The following is a 12,115-nucleotide window of genomic DNA, read 5'->3' on the forward strand; positions in this document are numbered from 1 at the left end:
GTTCACCTTCCCCAGGGGTTCCCAGAGGAGGAAGGGGGCTCTGCCAAGTGGGGTGTGCGGAGGGGGATGAAGGTGTGAATGGAAGGAGCTGGGTGGACCAGCAGGCCAGACTTGCCACCTCCTAGACCCCGCCCTGCCCCAGGTGGTCCTTCATCTCCTCTGGCACGCGTGGCATACCTGCTCCCTCCCTCTTCTTTCTTCCCCTGCTCTTCCCACATGAGGCCCAGGGGGCAGCAGTATAAGAGACCAATGTGTTTTCTCCAGCCCATTCCCTCTGGTTTCATGGGATACAGAGACCAGGAAGGGAAAAGGACACTACTGAGACAGAGAGGGAAGCAGTGGAGAGGGGGAGAGAAAAGAGAATATAGGCAGGACTGTTTCACAGAACAAATATTGATTGAGGTCTACCATGAGCCAGGAGTCCCTGGGTGGTGCAAAGAGTGAATACACTCTATTGCTAATCCAAAGGTTGGTGGTTCGCGTTCACCCAGAGGTGCCCCAGAAGAAAGGCCTGGCAATCTACTCCCCAAAAACCAGACATTAAAAATTCAATGGCTTACAGTTCTACTCTGAAACCCATGCAGTCGCCATAAGTCTGAGTCCATTCAACAGCAACTGGTTACTGGCCTGTGTGCCAGGCCCCATACTAAGCCCTGGGCATACAGCAATAAACAAGACGGACACAGGCCCTGCCCTCATGGAGCCCATAGGATGGTGGGGGAGACAGACCTTTGACAAACCATCATAAATAAGCCAATCCAGACTGGAGGAAAAAGAAGGGAGCTCTGAGCCCATATGGTGGGGACGTAACCTCATTGAAAGAGGTGGAGGAGGGCTGCCCTAAAGAAGTTACAGTTCAGCTGATTTCTGAAAGACGGGACGAGCTACAGGTGAAGCTTTGCAGGGGTGTGGAGGGTGGCAGTGAGCCGCCTTCTAGAATGGAACAACTCCACTGAAGACTTGAGACATGGGAAGGATTGGATACACTTGAGGAACCACCCCCTGGGACCCATGGCCAAGGTTCAGGGACCCCGGAATGAACAGGACAAAGAGGCAGGCCAGGGCCTCTAGGTTTCTGGTGGCCCAAAAAGTTCTCTTTCACATACTTGCTCGATGGGCTCATAGGGATAGAGGCTGGCTCCCAGAGGTCATAACCTCGGCCCTCGTGCAGCTGACTGGTTCTGAAAATGCGTCCTCTTAGCACAGTCCATGGCACCTTGGAGTTGCTCAGAGAAGGCTTGTGGAAGGAAGCCGGCAAACCAGCAAGCAGCACTTAGGAGCTGCTGCTGTCATCCTGCTGCCCGGTTCTGGCAGCCTGTCCTCTGCCAGATTGCCTGGGCTGGGACAGTGGCGTGTACTAAGCCAGAAACGAGCCCTAGTGGCAGAATGGTTAAGTGCTGGCTGCTAACTGAGAGATGGGCAATTCCAACCCACCAGCTGCTCTGCAGGAAAAAAGACCTGGCAATCTGCTCCCATAAAGATTACAGCCTAGGAAACCCTATGGGGCACTTCTGCTCTATCAGATGGGGCGCTATGAGTCAGAAGCGACTCAATGGCACAACAAAAACACTAAGGCAGAAGGAAGAGAAGAAAAAGGCACTTGAGTCCCACAAGCCAGGGTCACCAATGGTGAAGCAGGCAGGGGCGGGGCAAAGTGGACAGTAGCTGGAGCAGATAGCATTTACCTTGGGCTGGCAGGCACAAGGGCCTCCTCAGTTATTTGTCAACCACGCCTCCAGTCCCCGGTTCGGCCCTGGCCTACTTTCAGCCCTGTTACACACTGCTGCTGGGGTAGAACGCGCACCCCGTTCCCAGTTCCCGAGCCCTGTCCTTTCAGGCCCATCACTTGACGTGACCACTTCCAAGGTGGACCACTTATCAAAACCCTAGCTAATTAAAACTCGCAGACGATTTCCTTCCTTAGAATAGTGGACCTCTACCCACTGATAAATCTTACAGTTAATTCAGAGACTTCAGTCAGCTCCCGGAGAGGTGGTTTTCTGTCTGCTGCTTTGTTATCTGAGCTTTTTCATCTCTGTCTTGGATTTTTCTGAAGTCAGTATCTGTGATTCAGTCATTCACCGAGAGACTGCTTTGGGGTAGCAGGTCTCTCTTTAAGACCAGTCCTGCTGTGTTAATATTTTAATATCACTCCCAAAGGGGAGCATCTTGCTTGCCTTCCTTCTCTTCCCAGAATCTAACTCTGGGCTGGGTCTGTCCCAGATGGTTCCACACAGCCATAACGCAGCATCTTCTGGCCCTCCTTCTTGTGGTCCTCCACCCTTCCTACTGACTCTCCACCTTTCTCAGCAGAGCTGTGCGCATCTCAAGACTCCTCGAGTGGTGGGATGGAAAGACCTGAGAGACCATCTCATCCCATCCGTGTGCGGTACAGATTGGACCAGAGCAGGACAGGGCCTGCGGGCCACGCAACTGTTAGTAACAGCCAGGAGCAGCAGGTCTCCCCACTTCCCGCCAAGGGCTCTTTCCATGGGGATGCCTTTCCAGAGTTACAGCAGATAAAGAACCCTAGAAACATGGCTGAGTAATGCCAGGAGGGGGAGCCCCACTTAATTTAGCCTGTTTCAACAGCCCACTAACCCTGCTGTCCAGTGTCTCTTGGCCATCTTGGTGCTTCACAACCCAAAAGGACAGTGTGTTCTCTTCAAACCTGGAAATTTCCCTGAGTACTCCTCCTAGATCATTTGTAGAAAAGAGTAAGTAAATTACATGAAATCGTTAGCAGTCGTGTACTGATCGTTTGGCGATGTCAGCTGAAAAGCCATCCATCCCTTTCTTCTTCTCCCTCCTTGGCGTCATGCTTTGAGCAAATGTTTCCTCTCCCAGTTATGGGGGATTAATAGGACCAGTCCAGGCCTTGGGTTCTAGCAGGGTTGCAAAATTTCTCAGGAGAGCAAATAAAAGCAGAAAAACCTCCATTAGTGTCTCACCCAACTGGTTCTTAATTCCGATGGAGTCTTAGCTCGTGATGGCAGATGGAAAAGGGTTGGCTTGTAGTGGTGGGTATTTTTCCCCCATGGCAAAGTGGTCTGCAGACCAACAAAAGGATCAATACTGTGCCAGGCAGGAAAAGGGGACGATGGATTTTCATGTCGCCAGCTCTTCCTAAATGAGGGTTTCAGACGGAAGTTTTAGGGTCGGTCTTCCACTCGTCTTGGGTCCTCCTTCAGCGCGTGGGACATAACCCCAACAGAGTTGGCCCCAGACCATGGCTGGCCCCAGTCCACGCTGCAGTGGGAAGGGCAGACAGGCCTCTTGCCTCGGTGAGTTTCAAACACCTGCCTTGAAGTGCAAATGGCAGGTGTTGGCTCCTCTGCGCCTTTCAGAGCATCCGCCTGGCTCTTTTATGAGATTACAGGTCTTTTCATCTCAGCTTTAGCCCCATTTTCCACCTTCTGAGCAAGGCTCCAAAGACGGTGAGGAGGCGAGAACAAGGAGAGGAGGCGCCCTGGTGGCCGGTCCCCACTGAGCAGGGCGACCCGGCAGCGCACCTTCCCGCCGCGGGCCTTTGAGCCGTAGAGGTGGAAGCGAGCACAGAGGCCTAGGTTGGAAGGGGCCCGCCGAGGAAGTCGCGGTGCATCCTGGGAACGCTCTGATCATGGCTTTGCTTTGTGCCTTCAATCCGGCCGAGAGGCGCTTCAGTGGCCTTTCTTTTCTTTCTTTTTTCTTATTTTTAACAGAGAAGTACTTTTTTGAGTCTGGGGCTGAGAACATAACGCGCCTCTTGCATTCTTGCTTTCTGTGTGTATGGACATGCACACCCTTCATTCTTTGTCGGCTGTATTTGCTCGTAATCTTGCTTTTCAGGTTTCCTTTCCTTTAAAAACCCAAGCAGGGTTTCCTTCCCTGATCACGTTCAGTGAAAGACAAGGGAGCTTCGACCCTTGCCTACGTGCTAACTCCTTCCTTCCATGTCTCCATCCTATCTGGGAACCATTTCCTCTAGAGCATTCTCTCTGTCCAAGTACCATCTTAGGAACTGAGGAGGGAAGTGGGCAGAGGGGGGAGGTGGTAACAACAAAACAAAGTCCTTGCCCCAGCATCCGTGCTCCTGCCCTGTCTGCCCTCCCCAGCCCCTCCTCAGCCAGCGTATCTCCCACCATTTGTCTCCTAAACTCCGTCTACTCTCAAATCTGCGCCGTTCCCCTACCCAGTATTCCCACTGATGCCTGGGTACGTCTGCTCATGTGTCCTCCAAGTCCAGGATGACCTTCCTTTTCCAGATGCACGTCCACAGTATCACCTGGCTCAACCCCAGGCGACTAGAAGCTCCCTCCTCTGTGCCCTTAGAACATTCATCTCACGGTGCCTCAGTAGCCTAGTGCTGCTGTAACAGAAACACCAGAGGCCAGTGGCTTTAAGGAACAGAAATTTATTTTCTCACAGTTTAGGAGGCTAGAAGTCCAAATTCAGGGCACCGGTTCTAGGGGAAGGCTCTCTTTCCTTCCACTCTGGGGGAAAATCCTTGTTGCAGCTTCTCTAGCCCAGCATTCCTCAGTTTCTTGGAGATCTCCACCTGGCATCTATCTTTCCTCCGTTTGTGCCTGCTTGTCCCTGTGCCTAATCAGTTCTTGTTATATCTCAAAACTCTTTAGGTTTAAGACACACCCTACATTGATACAGCCGTATTGACATAACAAAGAAAACCCTATTCCCAAATGGGATTACATCCACAGGTAAAGGGGTTAGGATTCCAGCACATATTTTAGGGGACACAATTCAGTCCATAACCAAAAAATAACCAAACCCATTGCCGTCGATTCCAACTCATAGTGACCCTATGGGACAGAATAGAACTGCCCCATAGGGTTGGCAAGGAGCAGCCGGTGGATTTGAACTCCCCACCTTTTCGTTAGCAGCTGTAGCTCTTAACCGCTGCACGACCAGTGCTCCTTGATCCATAACACATGGTATTTTAATTATAACCTATTTTTCTCAGAGCTCCCAGCCTGAGAAATGTGCCTACACATTTGGGTCATTATGCATAGCCCCCTGTTGTGGGGCCTCCAGGCACTGATTATCTCAACACCCTAACTATCTCTGGGAGCCCTCAGGGAATGTAGTGTGTGTTCTTCACTCTAAGGAGCCACTGTGTGTCACCTCCTGCCCCTGCCGCAGCTGGCTTCCTACCCCTGCCTCTCTGAGGTCACACAGTGTCTAAGCCACACTGCCAGAACACCCAAGCCGCCACTGTGTCCCCCACTACCCTCAAGCCCACAGGAGACTCTGCTACAGTGAGGAGAATCCTCCTCCCTAGGGAGAACCTCTTCCCCCACCATGTGCCACATTCTCCCACAGGGACCCTCAGCTGTGCTGCCTTCACACAGAGATTCTTTTTTAGAGAACTCGGTCAGTCTCCACTTGCCCCCCCGCCCCCACCTTGGAACCAGACATAGATCCTTGGGACCTGATCCAAAGGGTGATCTGATGAAGATCAAGCACCAGACTTCAGTCAGAACTGCATTTCCTTCTGATGACTAAGGCAGTGTTCTGGAGTCAGGGTATATGCCTTCCTAGGATACATTATTCCCAAACAACTCTTTGGGCCTTAAACCAAAAAAAGCCAAACCTACTGCCATTGAGTTAACTCTGACTCACAGCGACCCCACATGATAGAGTAGAACCGCCCCATAGAGTTTCCAAGGCTGTAAATCTTTACGGAAGCAGACTACCACATATTTCTCCTGCAGAGCAGCTGGTGGGTTCAAACCGCCAACCTTTTGGTTAGCAGCCAAGCACTTTAACCACTGTGCCACCAGGGTTCCCCTTGGGCCTTAGAGTTAAATACTGGCAGGCCTATCCTGCCTGAATTCCAAATGTGCCCTGACATGTCCGAATCCTAAAACGAACATAACATAGGCAAAGATAGCACATACACCACCAGTTCAGGTTCCTTTCCCAGAACAGACATCTATAATCAATCACAGCAGTTTCTGCTTAGCAAAGGCATTAGGATCCTTCTCAACACACCACGCCTTAAGGCACCTTAGGCCACACCTCTTCTCTAAAGGCTTTCTGAATTCCCTTGGTTGGAAATGATCTCACCTTCCTTTTACCTTTCATAGCCCTTAGGCTCTGCTGCTCTTGACTGGGCTTTTCCAGACTGTAGTAATAAAACTACAAGTTAAAGTTTATTCAGCTCTTACCTTGACTCACCCATTGCCATGGAGTTCATTCCGACTCATAGTGACCCTAAAGGACAGAGTAGAACTGCCTCAAAAGGTTTCCAAGGAGCAGCTGGTGGATTTGAACTCCTGATCTTTTGGTTAGAGCCATAGCACTTAATCACTTAACCACTATGCCAACTGTTCAGACAGAACAAGGGGATACTGAGTGGCTTAAAGTCAGGAAAGGTGTACGTCAGGGTTATATCCTTTCACCATACCTATTCAATCTGTATACTGAGCAAATAATCCAAGAAGCTGGACTATATGTAGAAAAACGGGGGTTCAGGATTGGAGGAAGACTCATTAACCACCTGCATTATGCAGATGACACAGTCTTGCTTCCTGAAAGTGATGAGGACTTGGAGCACTTACTGATGAAAATCAAAGACCACAGCCTTCAGTATGGATTACACCTCAACGTAAAGAAAAATCTCCTCACAACTAGACCAATAAGCCACATCATGATAAACGGAGAAAAAATTGAAGTTGTCAAGGATTTCGTTTTACATGGATTCACAATCAACACCCATGGAAGCAGCAGTCAAGAAATCAAAAGACGCATTGCATTGGACAAATGTGCTGCAAAGGACCTCTTTAAAGTGTTGAAAAGCAAAGATGTCACCTTGAAGACTAAGGTGCACATGACCCAAGCCATGGTATTTTCAACTGCGTCATATGCATGTGAAAGCTGGACAATGAATAAAGAAGACCGAAGAAGAATTGACGTCTTTGAATTGTGGTGTTGGCGAAGAATATTGAATATACAGTGGACTGCCAAAAGAACGAACAAATCTGTCTTAGAAGAAGTACAACCAGAATGCTGCTTAGAGGCAAGGATGGCAAGACTGCATCTTACATACTTTGGACATGTTGTCAGGAGGGCTCAGTCCCTGGGGAAGGACATCATGCTTGGCAGAGTACAGGGTCAGCAGAAAAGAGGAAGACCCTCAACGAGGTGGATGGACACAGTGGCTGCAACAATGAGCTCAAGCATAACAACGATTGTAAGGATGGCACAGGATCGGGCAGTGTTTCCTTCTGTGGTACACAGGGTTGCTATGAATCGGAACCAACTCGACGGTACTAACAACAGCAAACTTGACCCACACTTATTAAATGCATGGAGTCCTCACAACCATAGGAAGTGCATGCCATTATCATCCCCATTTTGCAGATGCAAAAACTGAGCTCTCAAGTCAGAGACTGTGTCCTACTCACCTTTGTCATTTTAGTCATTCAGCAGACATTTTTATTAGGCATCCATGTGTGCCAGGGGCTGCAGTAAGCCTTGAGGACAAAAGCAGAACCTAGCTCAGTATTTGGGTGTAAATTTGGGTGTAGCCCTTAAGAAATCATTTATTTTGAGGGCAGTTTTCATGGAGAGATGGGAGACCCAAAAAAAAGCCCAGTGCCATCGAATCGATTCCGACTCACAGCGACCCTATAGTACAGAGTAGAACTGCCCCATAGAGTTTCCAAGGAGCACCTGGCGGATTCAAACTGCCGACCCTTTGGTTGAAGTTGCTGCGAGTCGGCTCTGACTTACGACACCCCCATGTGTGTCAGAGTAGAACTCTGCTCCACAGGGTTTTCAGTGGCTTATTTTTCAGAAGTAGATCCCCAGACCTTTCTTCTGAGGCGCCTCTGGGTAGACTCGAACCTCCAAGCTTTCAGTTTGCAGCTAGCACTTTAGCTGTTTGTACCAAGATGAATTGGAGGCTGAGGGGGTAAGAAGCTCATTCCAAAGTTTCAAATGAATGAGAGAAGGAAAACTGAAGCTGGAGTCTGACTAAAGTTCCTTATTCCCTGGCAGCCCTCACTGTTCTTGTAGAGTCTCACCGCTCCTCCCCAGCACTCCCCTGTCAGCTGATAGCATCAGGATTGGTGAGAGAACAAAGCTACCTGGGGCGTGGGTGGGTGCTAGGGGAAGAAGGGCCATACCTTCGCATCCCTTGGGCTTCACTGCTCCCAGCCCTGTGCCGGATGTCACAGCACCACAGGAGACTCCCTCTTGCAGCCACCAGCAGCCAGAATTGACTGTCACTGGCCCAGACCCCCAGAGCCTCTGCCTCTCGGGCAAATTCAGCAAGGGCTTCTTCACCTGCCTGGAAGCAAGAGCTTCAATCCTGGCTTCCAGGGCCCTAAGCATCTACCTCCTCATCACTGTCACCACCACCCTCAGCACCTTCCCTGTCTCTTCTTCTTTTCCTTGCCCCCATTCCCGCTTCTTCTGATACCCCTAAGCCAGTTCTCACCTGGTTCTCCACAGAAGTCATAGTTGGTTTAGACTTTTCCGTGTTGGCCCAGACCAGGGCTCAGCATACCTTTCCTGTGAAGAGCCAGATAGTAAATATTCTAGGCTGTGTGGACCAGAAGGCCTTTGACCCAATGACTTAACTCTGCTGTTGTAGCATAAAAGCATTCATGGGCATGGTTGTGTTCCAATAAAACTTTATTTACAGAAACAGTCTGCAGGCCAGAGTTCACCAATCCCCAGCCTAAACTGTTCTGCCACCTGGAACATCCTGCCACCTCATTTTGTAACATCTATTCCTCCCTATCCTTCGAGGCTTGGCTGTAGTCCCACCTGGTCAGGAAATTGCTGCCTTCCCACCGTCAGTCACCACCAACACTGCTAATCTCTCCTCTGCGTTCTCCTTCCGCTTCTCGTTTCACACCTATTACTTATCTCTCCCCACTTAGTCTCAGGGGTTCCTCCAGCCTCTGTCAGACCAGTCAGTCTGGTCTTTTTTGTGTGGGTGTGAATTTGGATTTTGTTCTACATTTTTCTCGCGCTCTGTCCAGGACCCTTTATTATGATCCCTGTCATTGCGGCCAGTGGCAGTAGCTGGGCACTATCTAGTTGTTCTGGGTTCAGACTGGTGGAGATTGTCACTTATCATGTCAAGTCTGTTACTCATCTCTCCCCACTTAGATGTGTGCACCTTAAAATTCCTCAAACATGATATTAGGTGTAGCAGCAGATTGAGTTCATACTCAGCGCACAGTATCTGATCGCAGTTTTGAAGATTTACTTGATTGCAATGTCTGAATAAGGCAGTGGCTCTCAGTTGATTTTTTCTGCTTTAACACCTGAGGATAGCATCCATTTATTCATTACACATGCATTTATTGAGTACTCACTGCATACTGGGCACTCATTTCTTTTCCCAACATTGTATTATAAAATTTTTCAAATACTTAGAAGAGTTGAAAGAATTTTACAGTGAACTTCCATACACTCCTCAGTTATATGCCACTATTAATATTTTACTATTACTAGTCTGGTGGTGCAACACTTAAGCACTCAACTGCTAACCAAGAGGTTGGTGGTTCAAACCCACCCAGCAGCTCCTGGCAATCTTCTCCTGTAAAGATTATGGCCTAGAAAATTCTATGGGGCAGTTCTACTTTGTCACATGGGGTCGAAATCAACTCGACGGCACCTAACAACAGTTCTTACTTTATTACGTACTTACCCGTCTATCCATTTCTCAGTTCATCCATCAACCTTTCTTATTTCTTGGTTACAAATCAAATTAAATTTAAGATACCAGCACTCTTCTCTCTAAATACTTCAGCATGCATATCATAAGCTAGAGTTCAATATTTGTTTGAAGTTTTTTTTTCTTTTGAGGAAAAATTAACACGTAGTGAAATGCACAAACCTTAAGCGTATTTTCATCAATTGTTGAAAAATACCTACACCTGTGTCCCAAAACCCTAAGCAGACATGGACCATTACCATCAGTCCAGAGTGTTCCTTCGTGTATCTTTTCAGTCAATTCCTGTCGCCTTATCACACCCAGGCAGCCAACATTCTGATTTTTTCCACCACAGATTTTTTTTTGGGGGGTGGGCATTATTTAATGGACTAAGTGTAAGTTATTTAAACATTTATGTTACGTTTTGCTGAAGCCATCAGACTCTAGGGATAAAAGACTGGTTTTCTGAATATTAGTGTCATTTTTTTTATTGTGCTTTAGGTGAAGCTTACAGAACAAATTAGTTTCTCATTCAATAATTCATACACAAGTTGTTTTGTGACATTGGTTGCAATCCCCATGATGTGTCAACACTCTCCCCTTCCCCACTCTAGGTTCTCCATTTCCATCCATCTATTTTTCCTGTCCCTTCCATCCATCTATTTTTTCTCTCCCTTCCTGCTTTCTCATGTTTGCTTTTGGGCAGATGTTGCCCAAGCTCCTATACGTGACTGAACTAAGAAGCACATTCCTCAAGTGTGTTATTGTTTGTTTTATAGACTTGTCTAATCTTTGACTGAAAAGTGAACTTCAGGAGTACCTTCAGATCTGAGTTAAAAGAGTGTCAGGGGGCTATAGTCTCGGGGGTTCCTCCAGCTTCTGTCAGACCAGTAAGTCTGATCTTTGTGTGTGTGTGTGTGTGTGTGTGAACTTGAACTTTGTTCTACATTTTTCTCCCACTCTGTCCAGGACCCTCTATTATGATCCCTGTTAGAATGGCCAGTGGTAGTAGCCGGGTACCATCTAGTTGTTTTGTGCTCAGACTGGGGGGAGGTTGTCGTACTTGTGGTCCATTAGTCCTTTGGACTAATATTTCCCTCGTGTCTTTGGTTGTCTTCATTCTTCTTTGCTCTGGACAGGATGGGACCAGTAGATGTATCTTGGATGGTCACTCACAAGCTTTTAAGACCCCAGATGCTATGAACCAAAATGGGATGTGAAACTTTTTTTCATGAACTATGTTATGCCAGTTGACCTAGATGGCCCCGGTGACCATGGTCCCCAGCTCTCAGCCCCACTAACTCAGTCCCTCAGAGTGTTTGGATGTGTCTGTGAAACTTCTGTGACTTTGCCTTGGTCAAGTTGTGCTGACTTCCCCAATATTATGTACTGTCTTTCCTTTGGGGGTTGGTTATCTTTCCTTTCACCAAAGTTAACACTTACCTACTATCTAGTTCACAATTTCCCCTCCTTAGCCTCCCCTACTTTCCCTTCCTCGCCATCATCAAAGATTGTTTCTTTCTGTGTATAAAGCTTTTTTTGAGTTTTTATAATAGTGGTCTCATACAGTATTTGTCCTTTTGTGATCATCATAGATTAATAGTTTTATATAAGTGGAACCATACAGTGTATTTTTTTGTACTGTGTGAGCCTATGTAAGGCATCTTTCACTTAGCATAATGCTTGTAAACTTCATCTATGTTATTGTGTCAGCAGTTTGCTCCTTGTTATTGCTGAGTAGTATTCTATTCTGTGAATATACCATACTTTGCTTATCCAGTTTTTGGCTATTAGGAACAAAGTGGCTGTGAATATTCTTGTAGGTACTCCCTTTTTTTAATAAACCATTTGCTAGCTTCATACTGTTACAAACATAAATGTGTGATGGCACCATGCTTATAAATTGCTGGATTGAGAAATGAAAGAAATTCCCAAAGATGGGAGGATGTTAGTAATTATTAGTTGAGCTGCATCTTCAAATTTTTAAAACACTTTTGCCTCCATTCGCTCATTTACTCCTGGTGACAGCCCAAGAGGTGAATGAGATCTCATTTCACAGATGAGTGAGTCAGCTGGGCCCAGAAGTTGGTGGCCTGACCAAGATCACAAAGCTTCTAAGAAATGGAGGTTGACTCATAAATCATGCAACCATGTTTTCTCTCTAAAAGTAATACAAAGCTGCTTTTCTGATTCTAAAGGTAGTACTACAGGTCATTATAGAAATTGCTGAAAATAGATAAAGCAGAAAATTAATTCATGAGTACACCCATTGATAGCCAATGTTAACATCATCTGCATGTTATTCACCAGTGTTTGTATGTGTTTTTCCAAAAATTGGAATTATGTGGTATACACTGTGTGCAGCTGCATTTATTTTTGTCTCGTTTAACTTAAAAGGCATAATTTACATACAATAAAATTCACCCTTTTTAGTTTACATTC

The 12,115-nt window shown here is 47.2% G+C and overlaps 1 protein-coding gene across 14 annotated transcripts in view; it reads left to right on the forward strand.

Moving 5' to 3' along the window:
- ZHX2 (zinc fingers and homeoboxes 2) overlaps positions 1–12,115 on the forward strand; it is a 196,388-nt gene that overhangs the window by 141,586 nt on the left and 42,687 nt on the right. The gene's annotated exons all lie outside the window — the stretch shown is intronic.

This window comes from Loxodonta africana, chromosome 14, assembly GCF_030014295.1.
Source record: "Loxodonta africana isolate mLoxAfr1 chromosome 14, mLoxAfr1.hap2, whole genome shotgun sequence".
Lineage (NCBI taxonomy): Eukaryota > Metazoa > Chordata > Mammalia > Proboscidea > Elephantidae > Loxodonta > Loxodonta africana.